This window comes from Oryx dammah, unplaced genomic scaffold (genome assembly GCF_014754425.2).
Source record: "Oryx dammah isolate SB20612 unplaced genomic scaffold, SCBI_Odam_1.1 HiC_scaffold_1, whole genome shotgun sequence".
Lineage (NCBI taxonomy): Eukaryota > Metazoa > Chordata > Mammalia > Artiodactyla > Bovidae > Oryx > Oryx dammah.
Genome location: NW_024070185.1, coordinates 29,322,589 through 29,344,065, shown reverse-complemented (window position 1 = coordinate 29,344,065; position 21,477 = coordinate 29,322,589). Strand labels below are relative to the sequence as shown.

General features: G+C 38.7%; 1 protein-coding gene across 10 annotated transcripts in view; it reads right to left on the bottom strand.

The window, feature by feature from the left end:
• LOC120863714 (nuclear factor 1 B-type) overlaps positions 1–21,477 on the bottom strand; it is a 257,146-nt gene that overhangs the window by 119,019 nt on the left and 116,650 nt on the right. The gene's annotated exons all lie outside the window — the stretch shown is intronic.

Genomic DNA, 21,477 nt, shown 5'->3' with positions numbered 1-21,477 from the left:
ACCTTCTTCAGAAACTTAAAAATCCTTAAAATCCCTACACATTTTTTTCTAACTGAAATTGTAAATAATTATTACTCTCACTGATGTCCATACACTAACTGATGCTTTAGAAAGAAGCCAGCTTTAAATATATTTAGCTTGGATTTTCATTGCTAAACAAAGGAAATTCTAGTGTTCTACTGATAACCTGGTGGAAGTCCAATAAAATGTTTGTTAAATATACAAGATAAATAAATAATAACCTGTTAAATGTTTGTTACTGAGTACTAACTTTCTTCGGGTAGGCGGGCAGTGGGTAGAAGTGGAAGGGGATGAACTCAGTTATCTGATGTGCTTGGATCATCTCAACTGTGAAAGATATTTTTGAAGGTCATTCACGTAAGCATCAATTAAATGAGAATCAATAAGGTTTATGGAGTACCTTCTGTATTCCAGTTACTAATGTTTGGAACATAATGAGTTCTCCATAATATGTATTAAGTTTCCATTTAATTTTCATTATTGACCCTTAAAATATTGTTTCAAAAAGAAGATTATACACTCTACAGATTCTAGAAGTTCAGAGGTTGCTAAGACCAAAATGCACAATTTTTTTTTAAATGCACACTATGATAAAGAGCTATGTGCTGTGCTGTGCTCAGCTGCTCAGTCGTGTCTGACTCTTTGTAGCCCGCCAGGCTCGTCTGTCCATGGGGATTTTCCAGGCAAGAACACTAGAGTGGGTTGCCATGCCTTCCAGGATAGAAGTTATAAGTGAGTGTATATCAAGAGGAAATAATTGGTTCTTCCTATTTGCAGCCATGAAATTAAAAGACGCTTACTCCTTGGAAGAAAAGCTATGACCAACCTAGATAGCATATTGAAAAGCAGAGACATTACTTTGCTGACTAAGGTCCATCTAGTCAAGGCTATGGTTTTTCCTGTGGTCATGTATGGATGTGAGAGTTGGACTGTGAAGAAGGCTGAGCACCGAAGAATTGATGTTTTTGAACTGTAGTGTTAGAGAAGACTCTTGAGAGTTCCTTGGACTGCAAGGAGATCCAACCAGTCCATTCTGAAGGAGATCAGCCCTGGGATTTCTTTGGAAGGAATGATGCTAAAGCTGAAACTCCAGTACTTTGGCCACCTCATGCGAAGAGCTGACTCATTAGAAAAGACTCAGATGCTGGGAGGGATTGGGGGCAGGAGGAGAAGGGGACGACCGAGGATGAGATGGCTGTGTGGCATCACAGACTCGATGGACGTGAGTCTGAGTGAACTCCTGGAGTTGGTGATGGACAGGGAGGCCTGGCGTGCTGCGATTCATGGGGTCGTAAAGAGTCGGACATGACTGAGTGACTGAACTGAACTGAACTGATGATGGATAGGTAAGGACATGTCATAAAATATATCAGAGGGCAGTGACCTCAGGAACAGGGTCTTGAAAAATGAACAGATCTCACATCTTCCTAATACATATTCCTCTTTACTACCAAGGTAATCTCTTTAAAACCTAAAACTGCTTAAGCTTCTTCCCTGCTAAAATTCTTACATGTATTCGCAATGCATAAGAGAAAAAAACTTCAAAAACTTTAGGATGCCATTCAAGGCACTTTGATCTGGCCCCTACTGACACCTGGGTCACACATTAGCCTTTCAGTTCCACGTGTGCCACACCTCCATTTGATGCCCCTGAGTCTTTGCACATGCTGTCTGTCTTTTTCCCCCCTTAATTCCTCCATGCTGAGGTCATTCCTTTCAGATTCTGAACTATATGAAGGCAGGGCTACTCCCCGCTTAGCTTCATGGTCCTAATCTTTGCTATACTGACTCACAGATGTGTTTGTCAAATGAACAGAAAACAATCTGTCTATAAACTACAGAGGTGCACAAAGAAGAAAGACTAGAATAAAAGAAAAACTAGGCCTGCTTCCTCAATGCAGAAACATCTAAAAATAAATGTTGAAAATGAAATTATTTACAAAACAGAAATAGACTCACAGACACAGAAAACAAACTTATGAGTACCAAAGGGAGAAAGAGTAGGGGAGAGATAAATTAGGAGATGGAATTAACAAATACACATTTCTATATATAAAATACATAACCAACAAGGACCCACTATATAGCACAGAGAACTATATTCGACATATTATAATAATCTACAATGGAAAAGAATCTCAGAATAGATATATGTATAACTGAATCACTTTGCTGTATACCTGAAAAGTTGTAAATCAATTATACTTCAATTTAGAATAAATAATGTCTTTAGAAATTACTCACAATAAAAAAAAGAGAAGAATCAAGCAGCAAACCTTTTGTAACAAGAAAAGGGGAGAGAGACACAATTCCCAGGGTGGGTCTCCCAGCCTATTGTAAGTCTTAGTTCTCCCTTTAATTTTTGAAGAAATATTTGGAAATGGGAGGAAGTAGATAAGAGGAAGTATTTTGAGACAGAAATTCATGTTTGGCTTTGTCCTACAGAAAGGAGGAGATGTTTGTGGGGGGTTCCAGGAAGCAAGAAGGAAGCCAAGAAGCTTTTGATGATCTTTCTATACAGGCTGTCTTTCTACCCCAAGGTGATGCTTGTTTTAGGAATTCATTTTACTCTCTGACACCATGACTTGAGTATCAACAGAAAACCACATTTGAGAGGCATTAATTTTATATATAATCATTCTGGTGCAAAGAAGTAGTTGCACAAGGTACCCTGTCAGGCCCCTTCTGGCTCTAAAGTTCTGTGACTGTCTAACAATATAGCTTTTATATCAAGGGATATCAGAAGAGTAAATGAAATCCACACTGTAACCTGTTAACCTACAGATAGCCTCCTGCCAGAACTAAAATTAGTCATCATGTGATAAAGGGCCCCTTTGTCATATTCCTCTGCTTTAAGCAGGTAAAGAAACAGCCCATTGTCAACTAAAGAATACCACAAGAGTTTTCTAAAGGCTTAGAATAGTCCCCTTCTTTTTCTCCAAAACATTATTAACTACCAACATACTAAAATAGAACATTTTTATAAATTACATATATAGTATGCCAGGAAGAACTTAAGAAAGAGAAAAGCCAATGTAAGAAACAAACAAAAACCAGAAGGAAGGGATACAAATCCGTGTACTTTATAACAAGAAAACACAAAGTAAGACAGAAACCATCCATCTTTTACAAGGAGAGAGGAGAAAACTTTTCTTCTCCTACAAACCTCCCTATCCCTGTGTAAACTGTCCTGCCTCCTTCTCGGGAGTTTACTTTCTATGAGCACTGATTTCCCTGGCATTTGTTGTTAGCTTGTGTAATCAAAATTCTAAGAACATATTTTGCTGTATTTTTTTCACCAGCACAGTAAAAAATCTATATAGCTTCAGTTTTCATGGAGGGCTCTTTCATCAACTGGGATGACACAAAACTATAGAGTTTGGCAATATTTCCTTTTTCTGCTCTTAAATGGTTATTAGAATACCATAAAGAACCTGGGAAAACTAAGTGCTTCCTTATCTCTCATAAGCATGGAAACATGCGGCAAAATGCTCATACTCTCCCTCTGTGCTTCAGTCTGTCAATTCTCAATAGGACATTCCATGATACGGCATCAAGTTCCCTGCAAAACTCAGGTAACCAGCCATCCACGGGAAGTGGTCGTTAACTCTGTCACTTTGTTAATGGAGCCATCGACATATTTTTGCTGTCTGTATCCATTCCCCTAAACTCAGTATTGAGCAGGCAGAGAAATTAAATCTCTCCAATACTTTTGGCAGATTCAAAATAATACTTGGAATACAAGGCTTTTTACATATTTTCAATCATGCATTTTAATCTATATTATTTTCCATCTGAAGACCCATACCTTCAGATTTCATTTTGTATTGGTTAACATGGATTTTAAAATGTATCTTCAACATAGCAAAACACAGAGATTTTAAAAACGTTGCTATTAAAAAAAAAAAAATTGTTATGCTGAGGTTCCTTAAAGTAACTTATTTAACCAAAGAAAAATATACAACAAGAGAGCAGATAGGTACTATCCCCTCTATTTCTTATCCTACACATTCCACTAGTTCTACTATTAAACTTTCTTTTAAAGAGCTACTTTCTCTTTCTGCTTAACAGAAGGATTAGGTTCAAAGCATCATATCTCAAGGATTAAAATAAGGATCTGCTTGAGCTCAAGACCAAAATTTTGTTCACAAGTGATTAGCCAGGAAATATAGGGCACTGAAATTAAAGGGGGGAAAAAATCACCTACCCCTTTGAGAGGATATCTATTCATGCCAGGAGACTCTTCACCAATGCAGATGGGACAACCCTGCCCAAGGAGTATGAAACCTGCCAACACGTCAGACCAGAGGTTTGCCCTGCTTCATTAACTAGCACCAAACTCCCAAATGAAAGCAGGGATAATTGGATCTGACCTTTCTGGCCTAAGATTAAGTTCAGTGACTCTCTACTGATCCAGGGATTGAGTGAACCAAAGGTCACAACCAGGATCATCTAAACTTCTTGATTGCAAAGACTTTAGTTTATAGAATGTAAAGATACTATACTGGTCATTGTCAAGACTGCTAACTTTCTACAGTGTGTTTTCAATTAAGTAAATAAAATGTGGTAATTAAATCAAGATTGTGTAATATGTTTTTGATTTGTAATCTCATTTAAATTAATTAACTGACTCAATCCTTGTTTCGGTTTTAAACCATCCTAGTTAGGGGAAGAGTCCCTGGGAGAAATCCAGTTTTCTATCTTTAAAAACAAGGAAAAGCAATCTGGCATACTTTAAAACTGAAAAAAAAAAAAAAGATGCACCAGCAAAATATAAATACAGAGGCAAGGGTGTTAGTGTAGAAGAAGGAGGAGTTTTATGGCATGGTTTTGACTAAAAAAAATAGATCTCACACTAGAGAGAAATAAACCAAAACATTATTTATTCAAAACATTTCTTTTCCAATTTTATGAAGATTGCATGTTTGTTGGAAGCAAAACATTTCCAGCTGTATTTTAAGTTTCTGAGGAGAGTTGTAAGATTTATAATCTTTCATAAATGCTGCCCATATCTTATAATATTAGAAGAACACGCCACTGCGTACTTTAGAAAACAATTTGCCAATGCACTCTGCACATGAAAACAATGAAGCCCTTTCCAAAACCCCACCAGATCCAGGAGGAAAAGATGAGATGAATGTTCTGTCTTTCCCATCTGGGAAACATTGTGGATTTCAGCTATACTATGTAATATACTTTTTTTTCCCCCTTGGAAACCACGAAACCTGCATTTTATAGCAAGGTATGTAGTGCAAAGAGAATGCTGGTGAAATATGAATCTGTAAATGAAAACCAGAATGTCATCAGACTCAAGAGCATAATTGTGGCAGCAAATTGAAAAATCAATGCAAAATTTCAACATAAACCAAATGCAACATTTGTGATCCTATTGGTCTGAAATGTTCTCTTAAAAGGAAACCAGGGCAAAAAACAAATGCTCTTACCATCAGTGTCCTGAACAGCACTGGTTACTCTGCCTGGCACAGTAATTCATTATATGCTTTATTTTTTCCTGGCTATTCTAAGTCCCTCACATCGCACACTCTGGGTACATATGGCCCGTCCGTGCTGTATCATTTCTTGTTGTTGTTATTGTTGAGTTGCTAAGTCGTGTCTGACTCTGCGACCTCATGGACTGTAGCCCGCCAAGCTCCTCTGTCTGTAGGATTTCCCAGACAAGAATACTGTATTGGGTTGCCATTTCTTCCTCCGGGGGATCTTCCCAGCCCAGGGATCGAGTCCCCCTCTCCTGTGTCTCCCGCACTGGCAGGGGGATTCTTTACTACTGAGCCACCTGGGAAGCCCTATATCATTTCTTGTATTTCTCTCAAACTTAATACAGTATTGTTTATCTAGATTAAAACCAGACATAAGACTTTCTAATATTTTGCTGGCAGTCTTTCTTCTCAGGGAACAGGACATGTTTTCTCACAACTGTTTGGAGAGTCAGACTCCTGGGTTCTACTCAGTAACCACCAATACCTGTGCTTTGACCCTAAGCAAACCACTTCATGCCTGAATCACTTTGCATCTTGCCCAATCACTTAAAACTGAATTTAAAAAAGGTAAGAGCTTTTAGCTTTAGTCACAGTGAAAATATGCATAAATATTTGTGTGGAAATGCATTTTTTTAAAATATACTTTAAGGTTTAATTTCCCACACTCACCCCTCCCACTTCAAAAACAGCACCTAGCTAGTTGTCCTCTGTTTTCACTCTATACTTCCCCTTGAAAACCCTAACAACACAGGTAAAGTTCTGTGTTAAGTGTTCAGGTCTCCTGCTGGAGTATAATATTCATGGGGTCAAGATCCATATTAGCCTTATTCACTGCCTGGCATACAGTAGACGTCCCAATTAATATGTGATGAAAAAAGGACCACTCTTTACAGTGAACCAGACCTTGATGGCTGATAGCTCTTAAAATACTTTTCATCTTTTTCAAACTATAATTGGCAGTCGTCAATCATAATTTTTACTCGTTTGGTTATTATCTACATATAGTGTATTTTTTAGTGTCTGCAAGTGAAAAGTGAAAAAAGTGAAGTCGCTCAGTCGTGTCCAACTCTTTGAGACTCCATGGACTGTAGCCTACCATGGGATTCTCCAGGCAAGAGTACTGGAGTGGGTTGCCATTTCCTTCTCCAGGAGATCTTCTCCAGGAGATCGAACCCTGGTCTCCTGCATCCCAGGCAGACACTTTAACTTCTGAGCCACCAGGGAAGTGCAAACTCCCCACAAATACAAGCAAATGATGCGGTCAGTAACCAGAGTCATATTCTTACTTTTTCCCGCGCTCATTTTATCACTGGCATATGTTCTTAAGAAGGAATGTTTCACTTCGACAGATTTCCCCATTGTTGAAGGTAAAGTATAATCTGCCCAATCATTAAAATGTTTATATTTAAATCATTACACGAGTTTAGAGAAAAGAAATGACTGGGGGTTTTTAACATACCCTACTAGTTGTATGTCATCAACAAGTCATCCTTGCTTTATTATTAAATCATGGCTCTTAAGTCTATGATGATGTATTCATAAAAAATAAATTTATATGTTTAATCAAAAGTGCATAATAATTAACAGAGTAATAGAGTAAGACAAAGAGGATATACATTCTACCAAGGTACAGCAGATTTGTACATCAGACATTCATACTACTTTTGTTTATAAAATAACTTTATCATAATATTGGAGGAAGAAAAATCAGAGAAGTCACTTGATCAAACAGGAAGCTTGCTGATGTGTCAGATAATGGTATTAAATGTCCTAACAGTTCCTTGATAAGTAGTTCAAAGAACTTACGTCCCCTTCTTTTCAGACAAAAGTTAATTTACCAGGAATAAAACTGCTTGAATAATACCATCGTGTGAACTAACATTTTTCTTAAAGGATAAAATGAGGAAACAGATGAGGAGTACTTCCTCCTGCAAATGAAAACTGTGCATAAGAGGAAAGTAACTAAATTTTTTTGATAAAATAAAAGCCAAAAAATACCCAATGAATATGATTTTCCTTCTTTTTTTCAAGACAAGGTCAGAACTCTTCTAATAAGTGGAATATGTTTGAAAGAACTCTGAAAAGTTTAAAACCCAACAGAAGTATGATTTGTTATAATTTTATGGGCCAATATTACTTCAAATCATCTTTTTAAGAGGAAAGCTAAAAATGTAGGTAAATTTAACCAAGAATAATAAAAAGCCTATTACAGCAGCCTACCATGGAATCCAATATTCATTACTATGGTTACTCAGAAAATGAGAAAAAATGATGAGCATGCCCACATGCTTAACCAATTTAAAGAAGGGAATCAGGAGTATAAGGACACAGAGCTGTTGACCATGTGCTCAAAATTCCTTCCATTTTGTCATTTTACTCAGTTTATCTTTAATGGAGATTCAAATGGACTCCTTATGATTCAAAAATCTCTAAGCTAAAGAATATGGAAAAGAACAAGTTTCTGCATAATGCCCCATCCATATGTCTTAGGCCTATATGGTATCAAACCTATGTAATTTTATACATCAAATGCCTTCCAGATGTGACAAAATTTTAACACAGACCAACATCAAGTTTTTCACTGCAGCCTCATCTTCCATGCTAACAAAGATTACTTTCACTGCACATAACACATGGCTAATGTTCAATTTTCCAAATTGATTATTATGCTGCCATTTCAAAACTGACATTGCCATCCAATCAAAAAACAAATTACAAACTCTGCCACATACCCAAACCTCCAAGAAGCAAAAATCACAAAAGAACCAAGAAACCACATCATTATCTTCAAGTTGTAGACTCTGCTTGATTCCAGGAGGAGCTGAACTTTTCCTAGTCCATTCTTAAAATCTCCAAAAGATGGAAAGGGAGAAGGTGCCTATAATTTTTTTGTGAGAGCTACTAACTGGCATCGGAACAATTGAGCCTGTCACCTGTTGTTTTGGGTTTTAAAGACTGGCTCTAATTAGAAAAGATCAAATACTTCCTGACATTTACAGTATGTTAACATTTGAAAATTAACCAACAAGATCATTCGTAGAGAATTTTCAAAAGCATCTAACAATAACACTATGATGAAAAGATACAAGCTAAATTTTCCAGTAGGATTAAAAAAAAATTTAGTTAACTCAATGCCAGTAAGAAAACCTAGTATGATAAGGCTTTGGATAATATTCTGCAAACTTAATCCCTCTCACAAGATCAATGCTTTGAACTCACCTCAATTCCATCCCCCGACCCCACCTCCAAAATCAGAATTGCCATGTAATGGTAATGTGTCCTTGGAGACATCCCTCCCTCTGTTCCTGCAAATTACATTTCCCAGCTCTGTCAGCAACTGGCTTCAAGTTAGAGGCACTGGTGGGAGCTGGGAAACGCAGAATGGGAAGAAAGAAGGGGAGGTATCTCTTTCCTTCTGTCTGTTTTAACAAGTCACTCCAAGCAATGGCTGTCTCACTTGCTAGCTTTCACAGTGTGGGTCGCTCTCTCTGTGGCCTCCAAGGACTCTGGCAATACCACACCTTCCCTTTATCCCTCCAGCCTTAGTTGCAATAGTGGGTTCGTACAGATGCTAATGTCTGGGTTGCTTCTGCCATCTGGCTTTTCACCTCTTCTAACATCATTATAACTGGTCTCCCCTATCTTATTCTTTCTAGTGGACTCTGGTAGGAGCCATATTATTCTGGATCCTGACAGATATATGTGTTTTTTGACATATTCATTACTTTAAAATAGATGTCAGGTAATGGAGTCATCAGTATTGGATTAAATATAATATAATTTAGAATATTAATACATTTCAGGTATTTGTTAGGATTCTCATTTTAAAAAGTGACAAAGTACCCTCACCATTCAGTACTATGTATGAAATGCTATACTCCAGTCTTTTATAATGCATGATATTAACACATAAAGACAATCAACATTAAAAAAGATTAATTTAACTAATTAGACTTTCAATGCCAAGCTCTAAATCCATCTCTTCCCGGAGATCTGATATTCCCACCCACCCATCCAGGTCCCATCCAGGTCCCATCCAGGTGTACGATCTCAGAGTTAGTCTTCCTCTTACCATCTCAGAGTTAGTCTTTCTATCTAACTTTTAACAAATAACATGATAACTGGGTTTTTCCTTGTGTATGTGACTTTCCTATAAACATGACTGTCTGTTCCTTGACTACTAGATCAGTTTATGAGCCTGATTATTTTTATAGAACATTGTATATTTATTTCTGTCTCATGACACAAACAACTCTGACTTGCTTATCAATTATGTGAATAGCAAAGAGTATCATGTGGAGATAATGAAAAAGTTGTCTTAACTACCGACTGACATATATCAACATAAGAAATATATACTTGAATGGTGGCTCAGAAGGTAAAGAATCCACCTGCAATGCAGGAGACCAAAGTCCAATCCCTGTGTTGGGAAGATCCCCTGGAGAAAGAAATGGCAACCCACTCTAGTATTCTTGCCTGGAGAATTCCATGGGCAGAGGAGCCTGATGGGCTACAGTTCATGGGGTTGCAAAGAGTTAAACATGACTGAGCAACTAACACTTTCACTCTCATACTTAAAAAGAGAAATAATTTCAACATTACTTTCTCCCTCACTTGACATCCAGCATTTTCACATCAGTCATAAAATAAGAACATGCACAAGTATTTTCTTCAATCAGGACTGCATAATCTATGAGGCTTTACTGGAACACTCCGCAAATAGGAGAAAACAAAGATGGTTATGTTTGTATGCACAGGGAAGTATATGCATACTTCTCACAATATCAAAATATCAAAACTTTATGCAATCATAAAGGCAAACAGTATGAATATGCTTGATATGTTACAGTGTGTTACATAACACCCCACTGCTGCTGCTGCTGCTAAGTCACTTCAGTCATGTCCAACTCTGTGCAACCCATAGACGGCAGCCCACCAGGCTCCCACGTCCCTGGGATTCTCCAGGCAAGAACACTGGAGTGGGTTGCCACTTCCTTCTCCAATACATGCAAATGAAAAGTGAAAGTGAAGTCTCTCAGTCGTGTCCAACTCTTAGCGACCCCATAGACAGCAGCCTGCCAGGCTCCTCTGCCCATGGGATTTTCCAGGCAAGAGTACTGGAGTGGGGTGCCATTGCCTTCTCCATAACACCCCACTAGAGGGACATTATTATAGAAAACATAAAGCATTCATCCACATTGATGTTGTTGCCGACTTATAATCCATGTTGCCGACTTCTGATGAAACCATTGACAGGATGACATTGGTACCTGGGAGGTACACTCAGCTGCCAGCACTGCACTGTAATGCCATGTCCTTCTATTTCCTCTCAATCATCTGGAACTCTCCCACTCCTCCCCACCAAAGTTTTACTTTCATGCTTCTCTTGTTTCCATGAATTCTTTTGTTTAATTAACTGGAATACAGTTGCTTTACAATGTTACGTTAGTTCCTGCTGTACAGCAGAGTGAGTCAGCTATACGAGTCCATATACCCCTGTTTTTTGGATTTCCTTTCCATTTAGCTCACCACAGAGCAGTGAGCAGAGTTACCTGTGCTGTCCAGCAGGTGCTCATTTATCTTCCTGTTTCTTAAACATTGTTGTCCTGGTTTGTGATAGTGACCACCAAACATCATATGGAGAGTTCATCAACTGAAAATCATTGTTTATTACATTTTTCTAAACCTGAGCCTGAAATCTATTTAGTCAATCATTGTCATTTGAGGCGAAATTTGTAAATTTAATTCAATACATTTTATTGAAAAAAGAAAATGAGTTATAGTCTAAACAGGCATAAAATGAGCATGAAATAAGCTGGATCATAAATTCTACTTTTTCATTTTCCTATCCCTTCCCTTTATTTCAAATGAGAAAATTCTAGTACAATGAATAAGCCAAAAGACGACCTCCATAACATAACAGTTGACACACTGCACAGACATTGAAAACTGCAAGAATAATGTTGAGACCACAAGCTAGAGAAACAGTCCTTGAAATTCTCCCAAAACATGGATGAGGGGCAGGAAGCCTAATGCCAAATATAAATGAATCTAAATGTTAAACAGTTTTTTTTAATTTATTTTTTCTTGAAGGATAACTGCTTTATAGAATTTTGCTGTTTTCTGTCAAACCTCAACATGAATCAGCCATATATCCCCTCCCTTTTGAAATTCCCTCCCATCTCCCTCCCCATCTCACCCCTCTAGTTGATACAGAGCCCCTGTTTGAGTTTCGTGAGCCATACGGCAAATTCACATTGGCTATTTATTTTACATATGGTAATGTAAGTTTCCATGTTACTCTTTCCATACATTTCATCCTCTCCTCCCCTCTCCCATGTCCATAAGTCTTTTCTCTATGTCTGTTTCTCCATTGTTGCCCTGTAAATAAATTTTTCTTTTTTCTTTTTTTTACTACATAGATCGTATTCTGTAGTTAAAGTTTCATTGTAAGTTGCAATCCAAAAAAAGAAAAAATTATCGCCAATTTTTCCAATATACTCTGTATGTGGATTCTGTGATTTAAGAATCATCACATAGGAATCTATAACTCAGAGCCAAGATAAAACAAATGAAATTGAACTGACTACATTATGCCAAGCAGATAACTGAAATTATGACAGAAGTATTAATAATTAGCCCAGAAATAGGTGTAAAGAGGTACCCTCCTACCAATGGGCTGATAGAGCAAGAAGAACTAATCTCCACTTTCAAACAATGTATCTTAAGATCTGATTGGAAGCCAATAAACAGAAAATCTCCATCCACTTACAAATGTCACAGCAGATATAATGGAACAGAATAACACTGAAATAGTTTATAAGGAAACAATTTTTTAATACTGGAAGGGGGCTGTGTCCCCTCAATCCAGCACGTGTGTGTTCTTTCTCTCTCTCTCATGGAAAGAGTAAGTCTCTTAGTGTGCCATCCTCTAAGTTCCTTTATAATGTGCTACACCTGACCAGGATGGCAATCTTCAGCCTTGGCATGTCAGTTGGGAATAATACTGCAGGAACCAGAGTGCTGACTGTGGGGTCTCTCTACCCAAGACTTGAACTGAAACCACTCATTTACTTTATTGGACCATTCAACTCCCAGAAGAAGAGGACTTTTGCTACAACTAACCTAAGCAGAACTAAAACCAACTAACGAAGACAGACAGCAAGGTTGAAACCAGCTTACCAAGACAAGACAGCAAAGCTCTGTTGTCTGCCTGAGAGGAGCACAGCCCCTCTCCATCCCATGACACCGGTAAAGAAATGAAAGAAAGAAAGAGGGCTTAAAAGAAAATGATGCCTGTCATTTTACATCTTATTGACAAAATATCCAATTTCTTACCAAACTGTATATTTAAGGAATACTTTAATAAAGTAAAAACAGGATTTAAAAGAAGTCTAGCTAATTTTGCAAGGATGTGAAATAGAGAAATAATCCCTAAGAAAATGATAATTTCTGGACTTTGCTTGACAATATCAACTATTAAAATGAGAAGACTTTCATTGGGCGCTACCTCATTGGTTGAACTTTATTTTCTATTCCCCTGTTCACATGGATTCATTTTCAGCTTAACATTTATTAAGCTTTAAGACACAACAAGAAGTGTAATGATGACGAGATAGTCTCAAGGCCATTACTCTTGCCATGAGATGCACAGGGAGGATCTATGATAAGGGAAAAATGACTTCATTTATGTGGGTTAGAGGGAAGAACTCGGAACTTACTCTAAAACTTTGAAAATCAAAGAGAGAGCTTCAAAACATCACATATTTGTATTATGCCTAACTTCTCATTTTTCCCATTAGATGGCAAGGTCTGATAACTGGGGGATGTTTCTGAGTTTTCAGCTCCTGGTTGGGAAAAGAGATTCCTGTTCACAGGAGGAAATCCTACCACTCCTGACCCTCCCCAATACTAGTACAGAGGACACTTATAGAGCCACACCAAAATATGCCACTTTAATCACTAAGCAAACAATAATAATTAAGAACATCACATTAATTGTGTCTCTTTCCCAGAGGGTGTGACCTCCAAGGCTCTTTGAAACCAGATCGAAAGATGAGTAGCAATTTGAAATTAGATTAGAAGATGAGTAGCAATTTTACAGAGAAGGCAATGGCAATCCACTTCAGTACTCTTGCCTGGAAAATCCCATAAGATGGAGGAGCCTGGTAGGCTGCAGTCCACGGGGTTGCTACGAGTCAGACACTACTGAGCAACTTCACTTTCACTTTTCACTTTCATGCACTGGAGAAGGAAATGGCAACCCACTCTAGTGTTCTTGCCTGGAGAATCCCAGGGATGGGGGAGCCTGGTGGGCTGCCAACTATGGGGTCGCACAGAGTTAGACACGACTAAAGCAACTTAGCAGCAGCAGCAGCAGCAATTTTACTCCCAAATCTCCAATTCCCATTAAAAAATAGGGCTGAAATTCCTTAGACTCACCCTCAGAACTATAGAATCTATGAGTAAAAACTCTAAGAAAAGTCAGAACACTTAGATCGGCTCTTTGTTAAGTAGTTTATCTAACCACAGAAATTTTGACCATTGGCTTCTTAACTGAGTCAAAGTTTGCTATCAATCCCATGGAACTTAGGCAGTTTAAGAATTTGTAAAGAGCTATAAAATGTTTAAGTGCATTATCTAATTCAGAATTATAGATGTAGGTTTTCATTAGTCTTTCACTGATGATGGAGATGAATGGTAATTTGGGCCCGGTCAACCAAGAATTTGTAGAAATCCATGTCACATGAGTTGGAACAACTAGCTATTGACAGTGAGGCTCTTTCTTACCTTCCATTTGTACTAAGTGATAAAGATAGCAACAATGTCTTACAATTTTCAAAGCACTTTCACCTACATTGTTATGCAATCTGAAAAGAGGTTTTCTTTATTCTCAATCTTTCCAATGGCCAGGAAAGAATGTAGCTTGATAACTTGCAAAGTAACAGGAAACCTGAATTCTTCTTTGCAGTTGCACTGCTGACTTTTTTTGTGACCTATAGGATGTTACTTACCCTATCTTTGCCTCAATCACCTATTTCAAACAAGCTATAATAAAACTTTTTTATCCTAGTCCACTGGGTATTACAACAATGAATTTGATAGGATGTCTCCAAAGTACTTTGATCTCTATGGGGAAAGCTGCCACAAAAATAAAGACATTGTTGTGATTATTCTAATTGAGTTATTTGCAAATGGAGCTTCTTGATGGAGCCCAGCCTTCAGATATAGAAAAGAAAATTCTGCCAGTCCTCTGGGGTGCAATTGCCTCTTGGCAATTATACCCATAACCACATTTCCTTATTACTGTTATAAAAGTCTATGGTTTAAGGGGAAGCAAAGAGGAAGTTTAAGAAAAAATATGCTGTTTCTTTTCAATGGAAGATGCTGATGTTGCAAATTTGGAACCCAAGACTATCGGCAAACTCTCACAGAACATGTGTTCCATATTAGTGGAGATATTGTCAGTCATGTCAGAAAAGCAGATGTGTCCCTGAGGCTGCAGCTTTTCAGCAAATTTTGGAAATAGTTTAGGGGGAAGAAAAAGGCAAAATTACAAAGGTAACCTGGGCATAACTCTAGGAATGCTACAAATAAATGACCAAAAAAAAAAAAAGGTTCAAGACTATCCTTACCAAAAGAGATAGCATATCAGAAGATACAGGAAAATTAAACAGAGCTTACTTAGTAAGGAAATGCTATGGACAATTTCACATGAAAAGCCAAAAGAGAATACTGGGGTTACGTTTAACATCCCTTGAATCTACAGGTAGAACACATGGTGTTCCCTTGATTAAATGACAACAGTCGTGAGAATCAGTAGGTACCTCAGTTTTAGGCACTGTAAGAGCTCCATATTCCCCCGATAGAATATTTTCAAATTAAAGAAAACCACTTGGAATTTCGAAATGTTACCAACATGAACTTTCTTTCAGTGAGAGGTGTTTCTAGGCTCATCACACTGTAACTCTGTAGAACACTACAGCTGGGCTACAGGTGGTAAGATAGCCAGGGCTATTCTATATACAACTTGTGGTGGTCCTGTGTGTCATGGAAAAAAAACTTTAAAAACCTTAAAATTGAGGGTTCAAACAAGAGATATTTATTTAGATAAAATTTCTTATTAGTATTTTTTTAAATTTCAATCTTCTGAAAAGCATTTGTTGTTGTTGGTTTGCATACAATCTGAAGATTCAAATTAAGATCTAGGTCTTCCAAAAGATCAACTGAAGGAAACATGCAGGACAATCTGCTGTTTGGTGACAATAAATGCTACCTGCCTTATCTTCATTTCACAATCAGTGACACCTTCAGTCCACAAGTTAGTGAGCATCAGAATCATTAGTGATGCTTGTTAAAAATTCAAATTCCCAGACCTCACTCCCAGTGGCTGTGATTCATACACCAGTGCTGGGGCCAAGAAAGTGGCACTTTCAACAGGCACCCCAGGTAAACTCTCTTGTGCACTGTTCTCAGACTGCTTATCAGGATGTTTCCTTGCAAACGGGAAAGTAAAAGTAGCATGTGACTACATAGAGTCCTAAAAACACAAACAAAATTGCAGCCCTCAAGCCAAGACCAATTTCCATTTTACTCTCTCTCTCTCCCTGCCACGAGATGTACCAGGAGACAGCTACAGCCAAAAATCACATGTGTATAGTGAATCCTAAAAAGCAAACTACATCCAAATCCACATTGAACCATTCTGAATTCTATCACACTTCACAGAGCTTTAAATAGAATTCTACCAGAAACATCATACCCTGACTGGCCAAGGGATTCTTTGGGTTCTGTTGCTTTATCCAAGTGATCCAAACTGACCCCAGGTTCCACTCTCTGCATGTTCAGTTGTACACTCTTCTCCAAGTTGAGCACCGAAACAGAAGGATTTAAAAGAAAACACAAATATTGGCATAGGTGACTTGAGGTTGCTTGACCTTTCCGAAGGAAGATTTTTGGCAGTGGTGCCTTGGCAGCTCCCTGGAAGGCAAGGCCAGGACACAAAGAGGAAGACAGGAAGCCGGGAACTGGCCATGTGTCCTTGGCAGGCGGCAGTGCAGCAGGGTGAACCACCTCGTCCCTGCCAAACCAGAAACAGTGGGGAAAGCCCAGCTAATTGGCAAGTCACAGACGGCCACAGTGTACATCCTTCACTTTAAATGCCTGATAAAATTAAATGGTATGCCAGACCCTAATCTACTTAAACAGGATCCAACTTTACTTTCGGAAACTTAATTTGCTCCTGCTTATGCTTCCTCGAGGAAGTGGTGAAGCAGTATCTTAGGATGGTTAAAGGGCTGGAGAGATAAAACCAAGTTAAAACGTACTGGAGTCTAGTACATTTGGCTTTTTGAAAGGGCCATATATATTTGTGCTTTCAATTTTAACTAACAAGCATTCTACTTGCTCATTTATTTTTACTCAGAGGCAACATTGCATGTTGAAGATGGACCTCAGCACATCTGAAGGCAACAGGTATTTTTAAAAAGGACTTAACAAAACCTGCTAAGATATCCCAGGAGACGGCAGAGCTGCACCCAGTTTGCAGCAGGCTATTGTTTTAACTTACATATTAGTTGGCACTTATTTTCTAATATAATCTGTATGTTCTAGCATAATATCACCATTTTCTGAGTCTTTTACTGCTCAGCTGGGGAGTCACACAGAGAGAACAGGTACAGAGGGGACTGTACAAATAAACCTCACTGCTGCAGTTAACAGGGTGAATTCTGGGACCTGGAGCTAGATGCGTAATTTTCCCCCAAGGGAATGTCTGAAAGCTTCGTAAGAGCAATTAAAGGGGTATGCTCAGAGGTTGGGCACCTTTCCTTTTATTTTCTGTGAAATTGTTCATAACTTCTCCAAAATCCACACAAAACTTTCAAAGTCGCTTCTACTATTTTCAGTACAAGTAGCCAGTGGCGAAGTGAGATGGAAAAAAATATATATATATATTTCCAACAGAATTAGGAGAGGAGAGAGATTACAAATAAACATAATCCATTGTTTTCTACCAGATATTTCTTAAGGTCTACAGAAAATTCATCCTTTAAGCAACCCAGGACCACAGTCTGACAATCTGTTTCACCGAAGATACATGCTGAGGTGTAAAAGGCAAGGGCAAAACTTAACACTGCCTGACCACCATTTAAATTAAGCAAATAATAATCTTATACACAATACCAAGCTCTCAGAATCAATAAGTACAGATGTTGTCCTAACTCTAAAATCACTGTTTCTATAAATCACAACTTGCCTTGACCTTCTCAAACTCATACCTAATTGACTTTGGACACTAAGTATCCTCAACTTCTAAAAATTCTCCTTCCCTTTTTCTCCAGGGAACTGATCCTTCCTTGTTCTAAGCCTGTCTTTCGGGGGTGTCTTTTCAGTCGCTATGGCCGTCTCCTCATTTGTAGGGTCCTTGCATGTTGACGATCTGTAAGACAACCAAGCAAGTGGCCTTCCATCTTGTCTTTATTGGTTCCCCCTGAACAAACTCAACGAGCTCTGCATTTACAAATATTACCCATTTGTGAGGGATTCTAAATCTCTATTTCTAGGCCTAACCTCTCTATTCAACTGCAAAATCCCCCCTGATGTTGCCTAGTGGAAGACTCATGCACACTCAGCAACCCCTCTTCCACACCTCAATTAATGGCTTCCATACCCACTCAGTGTCCCAAGCTGAAAACTCAGACATCTGGAAACCCCTAAAGCCTTACATTCAATCACTGGGCTAGACTCTATCTCTTAAGTCTACCCCATTGTTTCCTCTGGAAACGCTGCTAAAATCCCTCACTGAGCCTTCAAGTCTCATCTGACAATAGCCTCAGCCTCCTCAAACCATTAGGATTTATTATTCACAATGAAAGCAGACTCCATCCTCTGCACTGCCAGCCAGGAGTCACGACACTTCAAACTTTAAAACATTTGAATGATTCCTTATTACCCTGAACAATCAATAATGATGCTCTTCATCACCTGGCCCCAACCTAGTCTCATCACCCACTGCAATCAAAAGACAACCTTCTTTCACCCCTTTTCTCATCTATGCCCAGTTTCCCAATATGTCAACTCCAGCACACTCTGGAAATTCCTAGAATATGTTGTGCAATTTCAGGCCTCTATGCTTCTGCCCACATGGTTTCTCTTTCTAAAATATCCCTTCTTCAAAGCTATGAACTCCTAATTCATTCTTCAAAGCCCTTGAATTCTATCTTTTCTTAAACTTACTTTCTCCCTGCTAAGAAGGCCACCCCCAAGGCCCACCACTCCTTGCTCTTATCTCTAATACATGATTTGAATACTACATTAAGCTGAATGCACATATGCTGCTTCGCTGTAGAAGACTGTGACCTCTTTGACTGTGACAAGATTCCCATGTATCAACCCTCAGCTCAATCTACAATAGAGACCAAAACACCATTTGTTCCTCTCTTCATGCAGCTTATAATTTAATCCACATTGTGCTGACTTCATCAGCACTTACTGACAGATAAAAAGTTCTTTTTGAAATTGATAAATAAACAGTATCCCCAATTACTATACTTTGAAAATAAAATTGACATAATACACACGTATCTTTCACTGTGACACATTTTTTTGTTTGATTTCTGCTTTTAATGAATAAAACACCTGACAGAATAAAAGCCATTGTAAATGCCTTGTTGAGCTGTGATAAGCAGAATGCACAAAGGTGATATGATAACAAAACAGCTATGGAAGCATGAAACAGAACTATAAAATAATGATATCACAGCTCTATAATTCTCTGACTTCCACCACCTCTCAGAATTGTTGAAAGGGATCTGTTGAGCTTTGGAAGCCAAACAGTGAAACACGACTTCAGATTGAAAATTACTTTATGGTCACACCCATAGATTGAATGGTGATGGAGCCAGATTGAATGAGCGATTCAAAAGGAGTCCTGAGGGGAAAAGATTGTAAGAATGGTTTTCTATTAAGAAAATCCATCAGTAAGAGGAAAAGCTAATTTTTAAAAACCATAACCAAGGCAAAGTTAAGTGGTAAGACAGGAAAATACAACTTGAAAATCTTTTGTCTTAAAAAAAAAAAAAACTATTCATATGTATGGCATTTAAATGGTGCTCTCTAATCTATCTGAGAAACATATAAGCAAATCTATGCAAAGAGATATCCTGAAATGTGACGTCATATTCCTTATGAAAAAAAAACACCTTCCTTTTTCACAATGTCAATTAAAACCAAATTTAGCTTTAAAACTCCATGACCTCTACCATTTTTTTAGGTTAGCTGAAAAGGATCTATTGACTAGCTTTGTGAGCGGAACAGTTGAATGCTACTTTAGATAGAAAATTATTTCTTTCACTCTATAAGAATAATTATCACGGCGATTACACAATTATTATAATTATATCTGTAAGAACTGTTATTGGGAATTTATCTCTTGAAACAGTCTCATGCCTTGCAGGGGACATTTATCTTTTTTAATGATCACCAACACAAGTGTCTTTTCTTGTAGCTATATAAGTGATTTTACCTCTTTCTATTAATATCCTCTCGCAGGCTTTAAAAGCCAAAGGAGACAGCCCCCACATTTTTCTCCTTAAAGACACTGTTTCAGTTAAGCCAGGCCTGTGGCAGTTTCTGAGACAGAAAGCTCACACTTCCCCTTCATGGCAACACAACCTTCACCATGTGCTCTCCTAAATGGATGGAAAACCCCCCAAAAAAGCCCCTCCAATCTGTGTTTCATAAACTGTACTCCAAGAGAAGTAGCAATAAAGTTTATTACAGACCTAAAGTATCTGCATAAACCCGGTTAATTGAAAAGTGGGTGGAGAAGGCTGCCAAATTAAATGTTTACATTAGCACAGCTGTATTGTAAAAACATTCTGCCCCCTGTGCTTTGTAATTATAAGATATTTCTGGACTGTGTATCTCTACAAAGTTTATCTCCACTGCCAAGAGTGTCTTGGCACGGAGCGGCTGCAGCTCTTGGCAGCCAGGAGCCCTGCGCGCGGGCAGGATCTAAAATGGCTGCCAAGCGGCCTCCTGAAATGTCGCCGGCCTGGCCCGCCTCACCCAGGGCAGAGGGCAGCCGGCGGCCGGGCAGACCCACGCCGGCCTCGCAGGAAGCCAAGAAGCACATTTCCCACAGAAAGACGGCCTGCTATCACAACTTTTTCTTTTTTTTTTTAAGTTGCTTGAAAAACTACAAAGCAATATTGCAATGTTCCAAGTTATAAAGTGGTGACAGGGGTCTTTTCTGAAGCCTACTCACCTCCACATGTTATGACGCCTGTGCTCACAACGTTTGCTACTCATGAGCGGAACTCACGTAATTTTCTGGGGAAGAAAGTAAAGGAACTCCCCACTACAGGGAAATGCACAACAGGAAAGCTTGAGCAAAGACCACATTTTCCCATCTGCAACGCACGATTCTGACCGGATTGAGAGTCTGTGGCAAAGCCTGTGTATATGCAAGATGAAAACCAAAAAGCTATGTAATTTGCTTCCTTCTCTTTCGTTAAGGAGCGATGCTTCTTTTACATCGTTAAAGTAACAAATTTGAAGGGGGAAAAAGTTTTCTATGGCAAATATCCATAGCACAAAACCTACTTAACGGTAAAAATTGAGACCAAATCCATAGCGACTGCAAGTTCCAAGAGCTGACCAAAAGGAGGGCGGGCTGGACAGAGAGGGACTGCATGGAACTCCAGCCATCCAGTTTAGTCCCGGGGCTGTGGGTGTGTCCGTGTGTGTGTGTGTCTGTGTCTGTGTGTGTGTGTGTGTGTGTGTTCAGTCCTATCGGACTCTTTGTGACCCCATCCAGTTTACTCCTGGTGTGTGTGTGTGTTTTCAGTCATATCTGACTTAGCGACCCCACAGACCGTGGCCTTCCAGGCTCCGCTGTCCATTGGATTTTTTCAGGCAAGAATACTGGAGTGGGTTGCCATTTCCTCTTCCAAGG